This window comes from Xenopus laevis, chromosome 8L (assembly GCF_017654675.1).
Source record: "Xenopus laevis strain J_2021 chromosome 8L, Xenopus_laevis_v10.1, whole genome shotgun sequence".
Lineage (NCBI taxonomy): Eukaryota > Metazoa > Chordata > Amphibia > Anura > Pipidae > Xenopus > Xenopus laevis.
Window position 1 is genome coordinate 56,437,321 of NC_054385.1, and position 21,672 is coordinate 56,458,992.

At 38.2% G+C, this 21,672-nt stretch overlaps 1 protein-coding gene and 1 long non-coding RNA gene across 4 annotated transcripts in view; one reads left to right on the top strand and one right to left on the bottom strand.

The window, feature by feature from the left end:
- tent5d.L (terminal nucleotidyltransferase 5D L homeolog) overlaps positions 1–21,672 on the bottom strand; it is a 97,034-nt gene that overhangs the window by 18,866 nt on the left and 56,496 nt on the right. Inside the window, exon 1 of one of the 2 annotated variants that reach the window (XM_041572779.1) lies at positions 194–560. The exons of the other annotated variant lie outside the window; for it this stretch is intronic. The gene's annotated coding sequence lies outside the window, so the exon portion shown is untranslated. Of the gene's footprint in view, positions 1–193; positions 561–21,672 lie in introns of those variants that run through there. 2 annotated transcript variants of the gene reach the window in all.
- On the top strand, positions 520–8,961 carry LOC121397036. Of its 2 annotated transcripts, none has more exons than XR_005963370.1 (4): positions 520–685; positions 1,348–1,513; positions 2,173–2,319; positions 8,882–8,961. It is a non-coding gene; the product is annotated as an uncharacterized LOC121397036 (long non-coding RNA). The 2 variants fall into 2 exon arrangements; XR_005963369.1 differs by lacking the exon at positions 520–685 and adding an exon at positions 824–976.

Consider the following 21,672-nt stretch of genomic DNA (forward strand, 5'->3'; position numbering starts at 1 on the left):
AGTCCTAAGGATCGGTGCCATGTGCGCAGTATGTTACTAAACATTGCTCCTCTATTTGGAACACTCATGCCAAGTTAACAAGCAATAGTGGCTCACTTGCTTCTAATGTGTGACATAAAGCACTGCAGGTGGCAGAAAGTAAATGGCAGTATCACTTCGTAAAACACAAGCATGATGGGATCTGGTGACTTACCGACCAGTGCCAGATATTGTCCCGGTCCTATGACTTCTCCAAAGGGAGCAGCAAAACGATGCACTTAAGTGGAGTCCTTAGCAAAGCAGGTGCCCGAGCGTAGTCAAGTCACAGAGTGCTGCAGAAGAGTCCGCCACTGATCACCGTCTGTAGATAACGTGGTGCTGAACTAGCACCCCCGCCCCCTCCACCCAGCTCTTCTACCTCACTCGCCTTTTAGCGTAAGCCTGTCTCCATGGCGACGTGACGTCACTGAGTTAAGGTGGCCCTGGCCAGGGTAGCAGTGAGATGCATGGACTTATATGAGTCACAGAGAGATTGCAAAGGTTGTAGGGGGCAGGGAGTGGGGGAATGAGGTGGGAGGATATTGGGGAAACCATCAGAGGTTACTTGAGTGCACAGTGAAGGAGACAAAGAAAACAGAAGGATGGAGAGATCAAGGAGAAAAGGAAAGATAATGTGATGATGAGGAGGAGTGTGGAATCTTGCAGAGTAAGTCCTTGTTACATCCAGTATTTACTCAGAGCCTTTCCCATGTCAAAGCTAGAGATACACAAATTTCATGATGATTCTGCCCCCCCCATCAGCTATATACAAGGGATTCTCATTTTCTCTACAACTACATAGAGACCAGTGCAGTTTGCAGAAAGGGAAGCCTGGCACAGCTTCATGCTGGCTGAGGGCTCATGACTGGGAGTGAGGAGGAGGAGATGAAGGAGGAGTACTTCCACCCCAGGCAAGGATACAGTTTCAGATCACCAGTGACGGAGCAGAGAAGTGCCGGTAAGGGAAAGCAGCAAAGGGGGAGGAGGGGGAGAGACATTGTGGGACAGAGAGGCCAGGCAGGCAAGATGGTAGAGTGTGATGAGAGCGGACTGGGGAGCAGACACTTGCAGAAGGGAGCAGGCAAGCAGAAGGAGGGAGGGGAGCCTTCAAGGGCACAAAAGGGGCGCCCCGTCCCAGGTTGAGGGTTGCTGGGCCGGGGGTAGGGTTGCCACCTGGCTGGTATTTTACTGGCCTGGCCGGTAAAAATGATGGTTGAGCTCAATGTTATTGATAGGGAAAAAAGATAAATATATAGGAAGGCCAGTATTTTTTTCCAGAAAAGGTGGCAAACCTAACCGGGGGTCTCCTCACTCCTTTTACCCCTGTAGGGAGCCACAGGACAGGGACCACACAGACAAGAATGGAGCAGCAGTGTGGGACAAGCAAGCACATTACAGGGACCACGTGGTCGAGGACACAGCTGGAAAGCAGACATAAGCAGCACCAGGGGCACTTCCAGCACCGCTAAAGCCACGGGCTCCACTGCCACAGTCGGTGAGATACCTATCATGGGGCACGGGTAAGGGCCCCAAAAGGGGACACTGCTGACTGCTGTTCGGGGCCTGTTCTGTTATTTAGACACAATTTGGGAAGTGCATAGGGTGTACTGGGGTACCGAGTGGCAAAACTATGACAAGCATTTTAGGTCACAGCACAGAAAGCACAACCTGTCCTGACACTGGTGCATGGACGAATGGCAGAAGGCGCAGCTCACCAAGAATTTGGCATGCCTAGAGCTATTCCCAATCGTGCTGTTGGTGGTAGTGTGGGGCAGGAAGCTGGCTAATAGTACTGTCAACATTCACTCGGATAACATGACGGTGGTAACGGCCATCAATTCTTTGTCTGCCACCTCCACCTCCAATGATTAACCTACTGAGGGTATTAGTCCTAAGGTGTCTGGAGAATAATACACTAGAACTCCGTTTTACGTTCTTCAGGGGACCAGTAAAAAATGGTGTAAAATCCAGGAAAATTTAAAATCTGGGAAATGTATAATGCATAATACATAGGTGGGACCACAAAACAACAATGTAAAATGAGGGAAAACTTAAAATCAGGGGATGTAAAATGGGGGTTCTACTGTATGTTTTAGGGCCACAAATGTGCTGGATGTGCTGAACAGAATAGCAGATGCACTCTCTCATTTTCAGCTGGATCGTTTCAGACAATTGGTGCCGAGGACATCTGAGGCTCCAACCCCTTTCCTAGACTATCTGTGGAGGATCCCATTCAATATCTGGCAGGCTGTATGAAAAATTCTTTGGACCCCGCCACCTGGGAGGCAGGCTTACAGTAAGGTATGGCGGCAGTGGGTGGAACTTGAAAGGTATGTGCAGGGATCCCTGGGAGATGAGGAAAGAGAGGACTTGGATTTGTGGCTTTTATACATTCACGGCAAAGAAAATTGTTCCAGAACTAGCATGGGCAGTGTCTTAGCAGCCCTGTCCTTCCTGTTTAAGATGCAGGGCCTGCAGGATGTAAGAGACTTTTTCAGTTAGCCTTTTCTTTGGTGTTTTTTGGGGCCTTCTGCAATAGTTGAAGATGGGGGAGGGTACAAATACGGCATGTGGAGTTGTGTGGGGCAGAACTACAGGTGAGGATTTTTGAGTCAAAAACTGAAAAAGGGAGTAAAGGATTGTTGGTTCAATTGCATCAGGTTACAGGTTGTAGGCTTTGTCTCATTTAATGTTTCATGGGTTTCAGCAGGGTGTGCAGCTCCCCACGACCGTCACTGTTAGTCCATGCTGATGAGTTGGCTCTTTTGATATTACTGTTTATTTCAGTATTTAGGCTTTGCCTCAGCGGTTTATGGTTGGTTCCCAAAGAATACAGCTCCCATTCTTTCAGAATTAGGAAATTAGGACAGCGACGGATGCTGCCAGATGTGGGCCAAGTATCTCGATCATTCACAGAATTGGGAGTCAAACCGATTTCAGCTGTATGTTAGAATGCATTTAGTTTAGAAGCACATAATGGCTTTGCTGGCTGCAGGAGCTAGAAAATGAAGGTTTTTGGCACGCCACTGGGAGCAGTGGGCGGAAGTTTGCAATTTTGTTTAATGAGTTATGGTGCTGGTTTATTGTTCTTAGTGTTCCTTTTTCTTGTAGGTTCAAGACTCTGTGTTGTGTGGGTAATGGGGCACTCCTACATTCACTGGGCGGAGCAGCGAGAAGGGCGGCATGAAGGATGTAGGCAGTTTAGGCTTCCAGTGGGATGGGAACCATGTCCTCTGGGATGGGAGCAGAGGTATGTCCTGGATGCAGGTCAGAGACCGGTTAGAAAGGAAGTTTAATCGGCAGGGTGTTTGATGTTCTTTTGTTTCATGTAGGCGGCAAGACTTAGGTAATATCCCGTTGAGGGACCTCATCGGGCGAATGAAAAAAGATCTGTTGACAGTTTAGTAAAGGGCCCAGAAGCTCATCCTAATATGGTCACATACTGTATAGTGCCCAGGTTGGTATGGTGGGGACTAGGGAGTGGAAAGCAATTGATAGGATACAGTAAAAAATCAATGCAGCCTTTGCAAAGTTTGTGAGGAGGAACGGGGGAATCAGGCACAGGATGCTAGAAGGGGAAGTTGTGTACTGCCACCCAAATGGGGTACACCTGGATGTGGTGGGCCTTGATATTTTTTATTTTGGCCTCAGAGACAGGTGGAGGTGGCCCTGCAAGTGTGGAGGGGTATGAGGGATTAAAGGAGTCCCTCATACTGTGGTGGGTTCCTGGCAATGGTGACAACAGTGCAGAGTTTACAAAGTCCCAAGACGTCAGTGAGACTTGGTTGATATCCACTTTAAGAGCGTGGGTCTCTGGGAGGTGTTGGTTGATGCATGCAATCCAACGTACCCACCATGCTGGAGAGCACAAGTGGCTGGTGTTTATGTTATGTCTTTTATCAATATTTATTGGGAGAATACTGTTATATATTTGGTATTTGTTATTTATGTTTCTCTAATAAAGCTGTGGGCGAAAAATAAAAATCCAACAGAAAAAAGGGGGTAAGTTGTATTTATTTCTAGGCCAATGGTTGAAGGGAAAGCGAGGCAGGTATTTGGCCCAGCCCAGGTTATGAGTCAAAGTGGATTAGTAATCAATGCAATATAAAGTAGCCATCTCCTCTTTCAGGGCAATGGGGCATTTTGTCATATTCAATCCCATGTGGGCAGCAAAACAACCAAAAATAACATGAACCACCACGTGCAAGCAAGTGGCAAGGGGCAGATTTACTAACGGGCGAATTTTCACCAGCATCAGCTTCACACCCATTGCATCACTTTGGCAGGTGCAAATACGCTACGAATACCCCAATTCACTAAAATGCGAAGTTTCGTCCCGGGCGCCGGAAGCTGGCGACTTTTCATAGTGAAGATGCGCTAGCATTTATTTGTGACTAGCAACAAAATGTGTAACAAAATGTCCCCATGTCAAATTGCCCTAACACTCCACTCATATACTTTCTACAGTACGGGGGTTTGCCATCTAACAGATTATTAATGGATCGCGCATTTTTTTCTTTGTTTGGGTTCCAAGCTTTATCTGATAGATGTAAGTTAAGCCAAGGGCAGATGGAGTGTTAGCTCTGCTGCTTTCAGCTTGCATATTTTTTTCATGCTGAGTGAAGCAGATCCGCTCAATTGATATATTTATCAAAGAGTGAAGTAAGAGATCACCACCGCCTCTCTCCATTAATTTCTATGGGATTTTTAAAGGCGTATTTATCAAAGGGTAAACTTTCACTTTCATCCTTTGATAAATATGCCTTTAAAATCCCATAGAAATTAAAAACTTAAAAAAAATCCCATAGAAATGAATGGAAAGATGCGGTATACCACTCTAGCGGACTGTGTGATCTCTAATTTCAATCTTTCATAAATATACCCCTAAGTCCCATCTCCATTCATATGAATAAGATCCACTTGTGCTATATTGATGCTGAACTGGCTTTTCCTGTAATTACCATCATACAAAACTAAGTAAATGTTTTTACATTGTATCTTTACTTGTGTGTGTGTAAGTTATTGCTCAAAAGCAGAATATCAAAATGTTTAATCTTGATACTACTGTATATATTTGTATTCATATTTTACTAATATTAATTGATACAATTATTAATATTAAAGGTTCAACCCTTTATTACAGTGGTACTGGATACAATTTGAAAGGAATGAAATGTAACTATAATAGGTAGCCATTATACCATTTGGAATAGTGTGTACAGTGTGTAAAGTAAAGGCTTTAGTTGTTAGAGCCCAATGTAGTGGATCTCAGCCTGCGTCAAAGAGCTAAACACATAATTTGGGATCTGGAGTACCCCATTTTTCTTTCCTGGTAAGCTCTCTTTGTGCATGTTTAGTTGCTCTGCGTTGTTCAGTGGCTATTGAGTGTGCCAAAAAATATCTGGTTGGCCAATACGTTGTCTTATATCTCTCAAAAATTGAGCTTTAATCATTAGATGATCAAGCACTGGTCTGATTAAATTAGATAAAAGTCTGAATTATCAGTGACGTACAGAGAAGAAAAGTGGTCTGAAATGCTGAATTTAGATTCACAGATCAGTCTACAGGGTGATGAGAGGCTAAAATGCTTTTTTCTCAAGCAAAGATAAAAAGATGTAATTGCTATAACAGATGCCAAAGTTCACCAGCAAAGTAGGCCATGGTCCTCAGTAAGCAATTTCATTTGGTCAGACAATGAAAGCAATTGTCTGGTTGCTATGGGATACTGCACTGTTGGCATGTATCGCCTGTTAGTAAATGAGTTGCATTCACTTTAACTGACTCACCTTATTAATTTAGCAGTGTTCATTTAGAATCCTTTTTTATGTGTAATCCTAAACTTCTTACTGTGGAAACCATATGTTGGCAAAGGTTTCAAAATTGATATTTACTGTATGGCATTAGAACCTCTACTGAAGACATGGAAAATCGCTGAGCATAGTACTGTGAATTTTTCTGTCTGCTCACTTACAAAATACTTAGCCTGGGCATAACATAAGCCTAACATGCATAACTGCACAATTATCTAACTATTCCTAAGAAATGTACACAATTCCTGCCATATCTTTTACACTGCACACACTCATCTCGAGTGGAGAAAACTGTTTAACTGTAAATTCTCTTCAGCCTCTAGTTAGACATTACTTTATTTCAACATGTTCCATTTCCAACATCAGGTTGTTTAGGTCCATAGACAAAAAGGTGTCAGGTCTAGAAATGAGCACAATATTTAAAGATCCAAATTGTGAGGTAATATACCCAGGGACATGTACAGTATATTTCTGCTACAAGTATCACAGAACAACCCTCACACCAGTAATAGATCTGTGGGTTTATCAGTGATATACAGTATATCAGTGCTATGTCTCAAGAACAAGAATTAAATTTCATTGTTTGGCTTCAGTTACATCTCAAAACATTTTAGAAACATTTTCCAGTACTATAACTTTCAACCTAAACACAAGTGATTATCATTTACTAACCTTTCATGAGTTATCCTTAGAAGCCAAAAATGAATCTGCTGTTTAGCTGCCCAAGACCAAGCAAAGTTGATGACTGATTTCCTATTAAACTACTGCAATAATTCCGTTATGATTAAAATAACACCAATATAGTTGAATCAGAGCCAACATCGTCTCTCTGTTTACTCATCTTCCAGCTTTAAGTTTAGCAACCCCCAAGCATATTTCACTAACATCTCACTCCTTCACCTTTTTCAATGAATGCAACTCCATTCTCTTGGGGACACCTACTTCATCATCTGCAAGGTTACCACACAAACACCAATCCATCAACACCTTCAGACATTCCCTTACTTTGCCATTGCTCTCTTCAGTTTAATATGCTCCCTTCATTTCTTTCAAGTTATTCTATCTCACCCACTGCTTAATTCCCACACACTCCACTAAGTTCATACCTTCCTTTAAGTCCCTTCTCTTTCTCCAAAATATCCACTCCCAACTTTATAGATTTATTTTTCATCTTGGAATTTGAACTGCAGACTCTAAGGTGGGAACTTGCAGCACTGAGGGTGGTGGAAAACGCAGGGGAGGAAAGGAGGCTCACAGAGCAACTACTGGCAGGGCCAGTGTAGTGGGGGGTGGTGAAGGGGCAGTGGAGGCAAATGGGTTTGTGACAGTCAAGAGGGGAAGTAGGGGACGGAAGCTGAGGGGCTGGTCCGAAGCAACAGATTCACCATTTTGGGTGAAGATGCTGGGGAGGACATGTAGCAGGCTGACTCTCAGAACACCCTGGGAGGCAGTATGTCTAATATGGGCAGTGGGGGGGGGGGGGGGTTCAAGGAAGGAAAGGTTTTAGCTATAGGGGATTCAATTATTAGAAAGGTGGATAGGGTAATCTGTTGTAAGGACCCTTCATGCTGAACCTCTGCTGCTTGCCTGGTGCTAGGCTTCAGCAAGTGGTGGAACAAATGTACAGATTATTGGGTGGGGCTAGGGAAGACCCAGTGGTCTTGGTATACATAGGTAATGAGAAAGTAAGAGGAGGGGGGGAAGTCCTCAAGAATGATTTTAAAAATCTAGGTGAAAAAGGGTGAGGACTTCCAAGGTCATTTTCTCAAAGTGTATTACTTGTACCACGAGCAACAATAAGAAGACTGCGGGAGCAGAGAGATTAATGCATGGCTGAGAGATTGTGTAGGGGAAAGAAAAATCCTGAATTTCAGAAAATCTAATTTTAGAACCATAAGGGCTGTCGTTTTCTACTAAAAACACAGAACAGTAATTGTTGTCAATTAAAATATTTAAACATTACTGTTCTCTTAAGAAGTAAATGTAGAAACACCAATAACCACCCTACGTGGCTTGATATAGAAGTAAAGAAGTTAATAGGATCGAAGACAAAGGCATTTAAAAAATACAAGTGTTAAGGGGACAGAAGCTGCATTTAATGATTGCTGTAAAACAGCAATCCTGAAGGCAAAGATTGGAAATGAAGATCTTATTGGGGCAGACACTAAGACTAATCCCAAAAACATTTTTAAGTATATTAATAGTAAAAGATGTGGGTTGAGCGTGTGGCTCCTTTAAATAATGGTACCAGTATGGTTGTAACAGATACAGAAAGACAAATGTGCTAAAACTAGCTACAAGATCGGGTAAAGAGTTGTTGGTTAATAGTATGTTCTCTACTTCTCAAAAGGTTCTTAGTGGGGTCCCTCAGGGCTCTGTATAGGGTCCACTTTTTTTAACTTGTTCTTCTTCATTAATGACTTAGGGGAGGTTATTCTAAGTAATGTATCAGTGTTTGCAGATGACACAAACCTATGCAGCCCAATTAATTCCATTCAGGATGCGACATCCTTGCAGCCTTGACAAACTGGCAATCTGCAAGGCTAAGTGGCAGATGAGATTCAATGTTGATAAATGTAAGGACATGCACCTGGCATGTAAAAATATGCAAGCCACTTCTACCCTTAATTGGACTAAACTAAGCAAATCCATAATTGAAAAGGACCTTGGATATAATAAACTTGGCTGTAGCAAGCAATGCCAGTCAGCAGCTTCAAGGGCAAACAAGGTCTTGAGCTGTATTAAAAGGGGCATAAATTAGTGGGAGAAGGGGTTATTCTTCCACTGTACAGAGAGATTGTAAGGTCCCATCTAGAATATGCTGTGCAGTTTTGGTCTCCAGTGCTCAAACGGGACATTATTGAATTAGCGAGGGTCCAGAGAAGGGCATCTAAGCTGGTAAAAGGTATAGAAAATCTCAGCTATAAGGAAAGACTGGCCAAGTTGGGGTTGTTTACGCTGGAGAAGAGGTGCTTAATGGAGGATAGGATAACTATATATAAATATATAAGGGGATTGTACAATAACCAATGTAATGCTCTATTTACCTGTAGGTCCGTCCAGCTGACAGAGGGCACCAATTCCGATTAGAAGAAAGGAGGTTCCTTCTAAATATTCACAAGGGTTTTTTTTTTACAGTAAGAGTTGTGAAGATGTGGAATTCTCTCCCTGAATCAGGCATACTGGCTGATACAATAAATAGTTTTAAGAAGAGGTTGGATGACTTTTTAGCAAATGAGGAAATACTGGGTTAAGAAATATAGCTCATATTTAAGTTGATCCAGGGACTGGCCGATTGCCGTCTTGGAGTCAGGAAAGATTTTTTTCCCTTCTGAGGCAAATTAGAGAGGCTACAAATGTTGTTTTTTTTTGCCTTCCTCTGGATAAACTAGCAGTTAGGCAGTTATATATAGACTTAAAAGGTTGAACTTGATGGATGTGTCTTTTTTCAACCTAACATTATATTTCATATAATGAATTTACATTAAGAGATTTAACATGGACTCAAGAAAAGCTTAGTATTAAAAAGTGATACAAATGGAATGTGTAGATCTATATAAAAACAAATATAGGCTGTTCTCTGCACTCAACCCATTATCAATATATTAAGGACAGTGATCAGAAAGGCACATTTTACCATGCTTTTTTCATTCATACAATAATTTTGAACTAATAAATAATAATTTAGTTAATAAGGTTTACTGACAGGATCTAACCTGGTAAAGTATGCACCCTATCCTAACCCGTTAATTTGAATATATTGCTGGCAGCTAGAGTGCTAAAATCTCATTGCAAATAGCAACCATTACCCTTTTCTGATCAATATTAGAAATAGTTTTCTGGCAAATCTAAACAGTACCAAAAGTACTTGGCCATACTACTATCGTTGCACATACACCTCCACATTTTGAACATATATGGTCTGTTTATTACTAGTAATGAACTATAGTGTAGTGTTTTTATATGTATATGAATGTATTCTAGAAGCACATTATAACTGTATCATCTCAAATCAATAAAGTTGTCTTCATTCTTGAAAACAGGGAGTTCAATTTTGAAGTTCACACAGAACATATGAAAAAGTGCTAATGGTACTGTGCACTTGTTACTCCTACGCACAGTCTTGAAACGTAAACTTCTGTCCCAGATTCATGTGTTCCTTGAGGATATCCTTCTAATTTAGGCATTTCATATATTTCTAGTTTGACATGTTTGAAAGAAAATTTAGACGGTTAACTCATGGGACTTCAGTTATTCAAAAAGACAGTTTTATTCAAGGACGAAGGCTGAGTACTGTTATTCAGGTCATTAGACTTGTAATATAGGTGCCAAGTTAACTTTCTGTATTTGTCAAGAGTTTCAATGGTTTAAGCCCATCTCACCTGAAGTAACATGCATGTTTCCCCCTGTCAGTAATTTGCACCTAAACCTAACCTACTCACTCCAATAAAATGCATAAAATCATCAACCAAAGTCCTATATTTTCTGAAGCAGTGAGGCAGGACAGGCGCTGTGCTTTGTGCTTGATTCTCAGTTTTCAGACTTCAGGATGGAACTGCTTTGAAACAGCTATTGTTTCTCCCCTTCTCATTGTACTTCAGTACAACCTAAGTTGTGCTCCCTAGCCACACCTAATGGTAGACATGAGAATTGCATCCAAGCAGGAAAAAGCAGGGTTTTTTTTTAGCAATGCAAAGAAATTCTTCAGCAGTGGTGTCAAGTAGCTGCTTATCTGGTTAACTGCCCATTTTTATGTTGATAGGCTGCTGATGGGCTGCTGGGGGGGGGGGGACTCAACTGCTGTAGATGTTTTGTATTAACCCACAATGTGATACTGTAGCTTTCCATTAATATAGAATGCCAAAATGTCATATGTCAAATAGATAGATGGGCCTGTATTCAGTTAGGTAAATGAACCCAGCATAGAAGTCTTGAAAACGTGTAGGTTTATGTTTATGATACTGTGGATTTGCAAAATATCATTGGTCAGATGAAATCTATGAATTTACGGGTATATAGTTTGCAGACTGAAAAAATTAATGTTTGAAAAATCATAGCTGCAAACCATAGTTACATATTTTGTCCTCATTCTTTGAGAAAACCATTTCCAATAGATTCCATTTTACTCAAATAATTCAAAATTTCAAAAACAAATTCCCTTTTCACTGTAATAATAAAACATACCTTGTACTTGATCCCAACTAAGATATAATTAATCCTTACTGGAGGCAACCAATACGAATATTTTTTTCTTTAAGTAGAAAATATTTATGAACCATTTGGTTGTACCCTATGGAATTCAGAAATATGCTTGGTCAGATAAATTGGCAGGGTGTTGCAGTTAACTGCAGTGTATTGATGTTTTGTCTGCAAAGAAAGTAGATGTGAGGTCTCTGAAAAGTTTAATTTCCATTATATCTTTAAATCAATATGTGGTAACAGGAGATAACATTCAAAACAGGGAAATACAAAAGGCCACTGCATGTAGGTAGGGGCTTCCTGCATTCAGTCATACTGAGTCCGAATACACAGAAACAAAAGCCACAAATGTTTACATATAAGATTACAACCTCTGAAAATATTTTTGGTACTAATAGTTCCTTTGATACTTTCTGCACTTCCATGAGTAGAAGAATGATTAAAGTAATGAATAATGAATTCCTTCTGTAACAGGATGAGTGGTAATTCCACTACAGTAAATGCAACCTACAGGCAAGCGTGTAGAATCTAGTCTACCATAACTGCAAAGCAGCTTCTGCATACTGACCTGCTGTCAAATATTCTTTGTATTTTGTCACTGATGATCTCACAGCACACACAAAAGCCTGTGACAGAGATTAAGCCTGCATACATATCACGCTAGATGCTTGTCATCAGCTTGCCACAAGTAGGCATGCAATAGAGCCTTTTCCTGTCATCTACATTCACACATAATGGTTCAAATAATGTAAACACATTTGGCCACAAAGCAATAATCCCAATACTGAAATGCACTGTAAATAAAGATCTAAATCTGTGTGTACACATACACATAGCCTGTAAGGAGCTTATTTGTGATTGTACAATGTATATCAGCACACTCTCTATACACTGGTCTATAATGCCATCTTATGGGAGACTTGGGCATTCTATATTTAATGTTAATTAAAATTACAACCTTAATACTTAGTTGCCCATTTATTAAACCTCAATATTTTCTGGTCAAGGTTTTAAGGGGAAAAACTTGAATTATAAGTGGAAATAAAAAACTAAAATGAGCGATTTATCATATCCCAAAGCTGCTAAAAATCCAAATCTGAAAATATGCCATCTCAAAACTGTCGAGGTCATGTAGAAGTCAATGGCAGATGACCCTGAATTTGTCTCTTGATGTCATGATCTGAGCCAGATAATCTGGAAAATTCAGGGTCCGATAAACTGAAAAAGACGAGTTTTGCAGCGAAAACTCGATAAAATCGGAGTGTCAATCTTACAATACAAACTAACTCTCACTTTTGATTGATAAATTAGTTCAATTCATGAAAGGGAGTTTCATGTTTTGTTTTCATAAAAAACTGAGATTAATTCGAGTTTTAGTAAATCAGCCCTTAGAGTGATTTTATGATATTGGATAATCTCTAACTAGACATATACAAATACATTTAAATAAATATTACATTCTATGAATTTAAAGGACCTAAAGACATTGAATTGATTGCATTTTTGAAAACCAAAAACTGCTATGTCACTGAGACATATAAATGTTGCAGGATCTGCCAGGAATGTCTCTCCTAGCATGAATGAACTGACTTGCCTTCCAATATTTCTTTGACTATGGAATGAACATCATGTTATAATGATTGGAGTAACTAGGAATAAATACTAGTTTTATATAATTAGTGTCCTTTCTATGTGTGTATTTGATTTATATAACCCAGCAACATTTTCAGTTTCATTTTTGCTTAAAGTCTGGAACAGTTTTTCCAGCCTTTTGCTTTCCTGATCCATAAAGTGGTCTTAGCGGGACTAGATGCTCTTTGGAAGAAGACTGTCTCTAAAAAGTCAGCTGTTAGCTTTGGCATGTGTTTATAAATCATATGTTTACCTGCAGTACTAGATTCTAGATTGTAATCTCTTAGGGACAGGGATATTCTTGCAGTGGTATGAAGAACACATAACTCTTTGTATTTGTAATTGTATTTATTGATCTCCTGTGTATGATTCAGTCTGTTCCTCTTACTGCAAAGTACTGCATAGCCTTGTAGCACTGTACAAATAAATACATACATTTGCATGATTGAAACTATACCATTTACAAAAACACACTCATTTAGAATATACTAATGTTTGCTTATCTGACATACCAATTTTGTTCATAGCTCAGGATAAACTGAGACACTTCATACAGGATTTCAAGGAATAATAAACATATACTGTATATTACCTAGTTTTAATTAGGTCTAATTTGTAGTTGATGCAGAGGAAAGCAAAAAAAAAAAACATCTAAAGCCAGCTTCGATTTGCCTCACAGGAAACAAAAAATTCCTTCCTGTCTCCAAAAGGCAAACAGACCAATTCCAGGATCAACTTTGTACCATGAGTTAATTTCAATAATATTTTATTTTCTCAATTGCTCAATGGTTTAAGATACAACAAAGTCTTTCTTGAAACAATGTAATACCAGAACAACTGCTTTGGAGAGAAAATTCCACAGTTTTTCCCAACTCTCTCAACACCTTATTTTGCACCTTAAATTTGTGCCTTAACATGGAATCTTCTTTTCTTCAAATCTGAAAGTGTCATGTAGAACAATCTGCAGTAAAATTATGACAGTATATGGCCCCATTATATATTCATGCATAGTGATCATATCCCCAGTTAAAAACCCCACATGCACTGTAGCTGCTTAGTTGCTCTGCTCTGGACTTTCTCTGTATCAGCAATGAGTGTAGAGACCAAGCATGCACTGCATATTCTATGGGCCATACAAGTGCTTAAGTAGAATAATTAGGCATTCCTCTTGTGAATCTATACCCTTTTAAATTCCAAGTGTATGACCTTACATTTCTTAACAGTGAATCCCATCAGTTATTTAGCTGAGCCTAACTCTATTTTGCCCAGAGCCCCCCTGCAAGGATAACCCATATTGGATTAATTTAATTGCCCTTTATAGTTTTGTGTCAGTAGCAGAAATATTACTTTCAATGCTCTCCAAAGTCTTTAATAAACAGGTTAAATAAATACAGAACCCTAGAACCATGTAGTACACTACGCATGTATTGCTGACAGACATTCTCTGTGTAGCCAGTTCTTAACCTAATGCTTGTTCATGGTGCTAAAGCTCTTTTACTCTGTTCATTCCAGCTCTCCAAATTCCAGATTCAGCCAAACAAGAGGCTTTTTTAGCAGGATTCAGCTGAATCCAAGAGCCTGGCTGAATTGCTTTTCTTCCTCACTAGGAGTATAACATTTTAAATGAATTCAACTCAACCCATAGTACACAGAATCTCCTTAAATCTCTTGCTTTTTAAAACAAATAAAACTCTGCAAACGTAAGTGCTATCACAAAGTAATATACTGTATGTGAATTATTCCTTGCCTCTGTTATAAGTATTTAAGACTACACAGATGCCCAACACCCAGTGCTCCCTTGCCAATGCCACAACAATGTCCCCTGAAATTCAGAGCATCTTCACTGCCTGAGGAACTGTAAACAGGAGGAAGGAATTACTAATGCAGGGAAAGATAGCAACTCCCAACTTCATTGTGGATGAAAACCATCCATAAAAAGTACAACAGATAGAAGGAAAGGCATTAAACATTTTTAGACTCTTCTAACATAACATTTTATATATTGATATTGTACAATCGTACATTCCACAACACAATACAGTACTGGTAGAACATATGCATGTGGGTGCATCCAGGGCAATAACAAATGATGTACCATTCATGAATTGTTCTTTCGTGTGAACAGTTCTTGAGCCTAGCACCTGAAGATTACTTAAATTTTGAGTCAGGATTGTTTACTGAAATATAACACCTATCGACACATTCTTCTATATAAAGTTAACTTTCATTCTGAAATGAGAGGCTGGATTAAAGAGATCTTCCAGTAAATGTTGCTTAGTTGATCGTCACATCATCAAGAATAGCCCTGTCTGGATTTCCTAATTCGATAAACCGTGCAGGAAGTTTTCAACCCTTCTATAATGTGACCTTTCTCAAGAACCAGTGTCTCCACAAACAAATTTCCTCTGTAATAATAAACAGTATGCTGTACTTGATCCTAACTAAGATATAATTAATCCTAACTGGAGGCAAAACAATTCTATTCAGTTTACATATTTAAAAAAATGTTAGTACCGTTATGGTAAGGTACAGGTATGGTGACTCAAATTACAGAAAGATTACAGAAAACCACAGGTTTAGAACATTCTTGATAACAGGTCCCATACCTTTATATAACTCAATGACAGGAACTGACTTCACTTTCCCTGATCCTTTCCCTGTTTATTATGTAATTGAGTTAAAACTATATAAATGCAAATAATATGCTTGACAATTTAATTGGTACAAGTAAAGTTTACCCAGGCTACTATAAAGAGTTATCTTTTTACAGGGTTCTTGTTATAATCAAATGAATTTTTTTAACAATGTTGCCATTTTAATGCATTCCCATCCATAAGGATGGCAGCCTTTTATGCATACGTTGGCTTGGATAAGCTTTGATTTCAATGTAGTGTGTTCCTGCCAGGACAGATGACACCAATTTCTCATTCCCTCGCTAAAAATAAAAGATGTGGGAATAATGATTAGATAATCGTACACTGCTTCTCTGATTGTCAGGTCCAAGACATTTTAAATAGAATTATGTGGGTCACTGCATTAATGCTCACAGTATCAATGGATAATGGCAACGCAGATTAGTAGTTCGCCAGTCTGCATACACATTAAACTTTGTATTTTCTCCAGACTTGCCCAGAATGCTATGTAAGTAGGACATCTGTTATCTGGATTGCTTGGAACTGGAGTTTTCCATACAATTTCCCGCATTATAGATTTTTTTTCCTGCCTGCAAGAATGTGAATCTCCAGCGGGATGGCATACTCGTTGCTTCAGGTTTCCAAAGTCCAAGGTTTGCGAATTTTATAGTTTGCACCAGTGTGCGGTAAATGTAATAGAACTTCTTACTGAAAAAGTTATGTTTGCTCCAAAAAATTACGACACCTTCAAGTACTTCTTAAAAGTGGGAAATTAAAATTCGTAATGCGCAATTAAAATTCGCAATGCAGTAACAGTTTAAGGAAGAGTATTACATTGCGAAATGCGAATTTCTTATTTGTGCAAATTTATTTGCTCTTTGTGACTTTTATTACATTCCCCCCATTAGTCTGGTATATGATCTCCACTGATTTAATGTATGATATCGAACAATAAGGTTTAAGTTTAGTCAGAAATCACTTATAACCTGTTTTGGTCCTAATAAACAGTAACATTAACAAGTTCTCATTGCAAATCCTGGTTAGTTTGTTGCTACAGCCCAAAGGGTTTCCTACCTATTATTCCTTCAACCTTTAGCAAACCAGAAATATTTGGTGAGGATTCATAAATTCACTGTGTTACACATGTATGTTGTGATTTGACCTGTTGGTAAATACATTAAGGGGGTTATTTACTAAAACTCAAATTTATCCAACTTTTTTATTAAACCAAGCTTGACCAAACTCTCATTCACAATTTTAATCTTATTTATCAATAAAATAACTGGAAAAAATCAGTTTGGGAAAAAACTCCATAAATAAAATTGAATCATACAAAATTTTCAGATTTGACGCCCAAATCGCTTGATTTTTTCAGGTTATCAGCAGAAACCCTAGAATTATTTAGATTATCGGACAAAACCCAGCACAGATCAAAATATCTTCAAATTCTAAGAGATATCTGCCATTGACTTCTACATGACCTCGACAGGTTTGAGATTTTCAGATTCTGACTTTTTGCAGCTTCGGGTTATAATAAATCTTGAAAAATTCAAGTTTTTTTTCCTCTAAATAAATTATGTTTTTGCCAAAAAAATCTCAACTACAAAAAAAAATTAAGGCTTACTAAATAACCACCTTAGTCAATAGGTGCAAAATTCACATGCAATTCTACATTTTTATTTCCCTCTATTGTTACCCCGTGTTATTTACCAGAATTCCGGGTGTAATTGCTGGCTGTGTGCTCACTAGATCTTTATTGTCGGAAGAGAGACCACAGACTAAGAGACTGCACATGTAGACATGTACTGAGGTTTCCTCAATCCAGACAGGAAGAAATCTGAACATCTGAAATGCTTTACTTATAAAAAGCCGTTAAACGCTGATACTGCGTGTTTGATTCACTGATGAAATAAAATTAAGACAGCCAGTATATACAACTTTTTTTTTTTTACTGTGGCTCAGGTCTAGCAAATTAGAAATGCAATCTCTGCATTCCAAAAAAAAAATTTTTCTTCATCAGTAAGCTGAAGTCTTACTGCTTGTAATTTATTGCTCCCTTTGTAAGTTTATATGAGTTCAAATAGTTTTGCAATCCCTTGTATGTTTTGTAGCATTGATCCCTGAGCTGATCAATAGTGTAAACAGCATTTGCACCTCCAGGGTGAGAAAGACATGACAGATTACCCATAGCAGATAATTCAGAAACTTTCAGAAGTAATGAAAGCCATCTCTTATGTTTGATGTCTCCTGCTAACCTTCACCTTAATGCATCTCAGTGCAAGTAAGCCATGTGCTTGAGTAGTAAAACATCAGAGCAGGATGTTAAAAACAGCTCTATTATCCTGTGCACCACCTAGAGGCTTCAAACTCTATTTCTAACCTATTGAGGTAAACACCATATGGAGGATGCTATAGATTGCCCTTTTATTGCAATCAAGTATTCACTGTCATCTGAGCTACCAGGCAGCAAAATAATCTGTCTGATAATGTCTGAAAGCAATAACAGGCATCTGCAGATAGGAAAAATAAACTATTTTAACACTTCTTGTATTTCTATTTGCAATCATTTGCAAAGCACTGTTTTCTTTTAAACTTTGCTACTATCAGCTGAATTATGACTGGAAAACATGCACAAATAAGAACATTATGAGATGAATATTTTATGAGTGGTTTGTTTGTTTTCCAAAGCAGCTTTGTTCCCTGTAGAATGAAATGTTAATAGCCGTAACAGTAGAAGTTAAATGTAAGATTCTAAATGAATATAGGCACAGCTACAATATTATTATTATTTGTATGTAATGCTCTTTTCCCTGGTAAATAAGACTGTGTTTGTAGCTGATGATTCATGCACCACCGTTCCTGTATTATTTATAGCCTGTGCATATGCATTCTAAGGGACAATATTAGCAAGAGCAAAACAGAATCATAACACTCACAGGGACATGTTTTGCTTCTATTTAAGGTGGTGAATTACTTGTTCTTCCTCTGCACAGATAGATATTATTGATGATTTCACATCACATATTTGTCTTTTCATGAGACAGATAAAGAGAAACTATAATAAAGATAAAATATTTGTTATTTATGCAAGAAAACAATATCCCAGTTGTGTAAAGCATCCTAGTTGGGGAAAAAGTAGTATACTAAAGCCACCTTTTGAACTAGAATAAAGAAGTTTAAAACTTGGTAGTAATGTTACCGTAACTACTTTCTGTCTCAATAAAGGGCAGAAATCTAGTCATGCATGGTCCGTCTGGACATTCCAGCTTCCTAATTTAGCACTGATACAGCTGAGCAAGGTTCAGGACCTCTAACCTGCCCCAGTACTTTCTCCCCAGCTTCAGTGACCAATGTTGCAGGGCTGTCACCTTAGGCCAAAACAATTTATTCCTGTTCATAATTTAAGTTACAAAACTGTACTAGAGACTTTGTATAAGTCAGGCTTAAATAACTTGACTAAGATGCTTATAGCCAAATATATAAAAAACTAAAAAGACAGAACAAACATATCCATGGTAACTATATGACATGATTGCTTTAATGGGATAGTGGCATGAATTAAAGAATCCTTTCCACAACATCCACAAGAGACATTGTCCTGAGGCTAATGCTTCTTTTTTCAAAGCACATCAGTTTCTGTAGTACAGTAACCTGGGCTTTTGAGGCCAACTCATTTTTCATACCTAAAAATCTAGTTGCTGGTTGAGAGGAACAATAGTGTTTTCTTTTAAAAAATGACCCTGCCTGCCTAGGTGGCCATGCTGTGGCACTGGAAATAGTGGTGGTGTTGGTGGATAGCATCAAATATGGCAAAAATCAAGTTAGTTAGGATAAACGATAAAAACAAGATTGCTCTAAAAGGTTAATTTCAGTAAATAAACAGTAAAAAGAAAACTACAAAAACTACTAAAAGAAGAATAAATAGGTATGAGAAAAAATATGACAATTTGAATATATTTATAAAAGAGCAACAAATAGAAAATGCACACCCCTGAAAATCACATTTTACAGGAAGAAGAATAGGAAAAATATATGTCCGTTGGAATTCGAGTGCTAAGGGCAGTTATGTTCTGTAAAAGAAAGATCCTAATATCCTATATGGACACCTATATATCACAGCTGTTCCAACAAAACTGGAGGCAAGTTGATTTAGCCCCAAATCAAAAACAATGCCACAATCAAGATATTCTAAAAAATTAAACCTACCATCCATAGTGGTGATAATAATGGCTAATATTATGTTAGCTCATTAAAAAGAGGCATTTTATTGATGAAGTGCAAACATAGTCAATTGGTAGCCTACATGTTGAGGTCAATATACAAATATTTCTAATAGGCTGGAGCAAAGGAAATTTCACCATCAAAATATGAAATCTTTGCTTTATAACACATGGAACACTGGTGGAATTTCCTACCAGGAGGGGTGGTGTTAAGTGATAATAAAAGTAGCATATATAATTATGATTTGTAGAAGTAGTACTAATTAAACTGAGGCTGAAAGGAGATCTCATCATAAGGTGAGGATATGCTTCTACAGTATATGCAATCAGTTTTATTGAATTTCTTAACAAGAGATATGGTAATGGATAAAATGGATAATTTCCTGATGGACTGCCTTTCTAGGAAAAGTGTATTTACAGTTATGATTTGTTAAACAATCAGTATTTGAAACAGAAGTTGGATAATCAGTATAACATGGGCCTCTTTGATTTATAGGTATTCAGGTTATGGAACTGCCTACCAACAAAAGTGATTTTGTTGAGCTCAATGAGTGGGATTATTTGTGATTCATTTTATGGGCTTACAAATGTGGTAGATTGCATTCTAGGTGAAAAAAATAATTACAATTTGTTACATAATAAGTATCAGTTCAATTCGAGAGTATTATCTCAAGTTAAGAAGAACTTTTTCCCACCTGGTAAGAGGTGAACAGGCAACTGGCTTACTGGAGGTTTTGTTTGCCTTTATCAGTTTTTGTTTTGGAAAGACTGATCACATTAGAGTTATGGATTGATACTGTGTATTGTCAATTAGGAATGCCAGGAAGGAACGACCCACACTCACACTGGTGTTCTTCAGAAAGAGAGAGCGGTTCAGAGGCTGCATGGAGCAATGCTAAGTACTAGTCTTGGCTACTATAAAAGATAATGATGCATAAGTCCTGTATGCTCCAAATCATTATGCAGAATATGAACCTAAAAATTGCTTTTAGGACCAGTAACATCATAAGTAAGCATTTATATGACTTTTTATATTATGTAACATTACCTTGCAATGGTAGAAGTTGTGTTTGCTTCAGAAACACTAATACAGTTTATGCTGTTTAGCCATGGGGCAGCTATTTGAGCACAATGGATATGTAAACGATTTGAGCAAAAAAATGGCTATGTGTACACAGCTGATAACTGAAAAGATCTCTTGAATACAGTAGGCTTAGGGCGATGGCAGTACAAAAGATCAGAAAATAACTTCATACCGCATATATTGTAAATCATCAGTGGGAAAATGTCTGAATTGCTGAAAAATGTAGAAGACAAGTTTTGGTGCTTATGCAATTCAAATGTTTTACCACCGGTGATACTCACTGACACCAAAGCAGAGGTCCTTTCTGATGTTTTGACACCCGCACTGGAGGACATAAAACACTGACTATAAAAGGTACCCTGTCATCCCCCTTAGGCATCTGTTTACTAAAATGTGATTGACAATGATAATGACAACAGAAAAAACCCAATGCAAGCACCTGTGCCATTTCTGGTGTACATGTATATTATAGCTTATTATCTTATCAACTCTTTGTAATTTGACTTGTATAAAGACTAGCGACGGATAAAGACACAATTGTTGGCAATTTCTATTGCCACCTAGAGAGTTATATGAAAAAACTCCAGAAATTGTATGGTGGGGGAGATGTAAAGCCTCTCAAACTTTTAACATGAGCAGTGAAAAAAAAGTCCACTGGGATAGTGGATTTACTATTAGTGAGTTAATTTAGTATAATTAATACAATGTGAAAATAATTTATTGCTGGTATAACCTCATTAGCCATAATTATATTTAATAATACATTCCAATATATTGCAGTGGATTTACTATTAGTGAGTTAATTTAGTATAATTAATACAATGTGAAAATAATTTATTGCTGGTATAACCTCATTAGCCATAATTATATTTAATAATACATTCCAATATATTGCTAATAAATATAGTTTTATATACACTATTTATTAATGTGGCCACTGTCAGTTGTTCCCAAAAAATCTGCAAGCTTTATAGCAGATTGGCCTAAAAGAGGGCCTAAAAAAATAACCCTGATTGTAATTGTTACATTGGACTTTTGTAAACGGTAGCAGTTTGTTGCAGGACTGTTCGCATCTC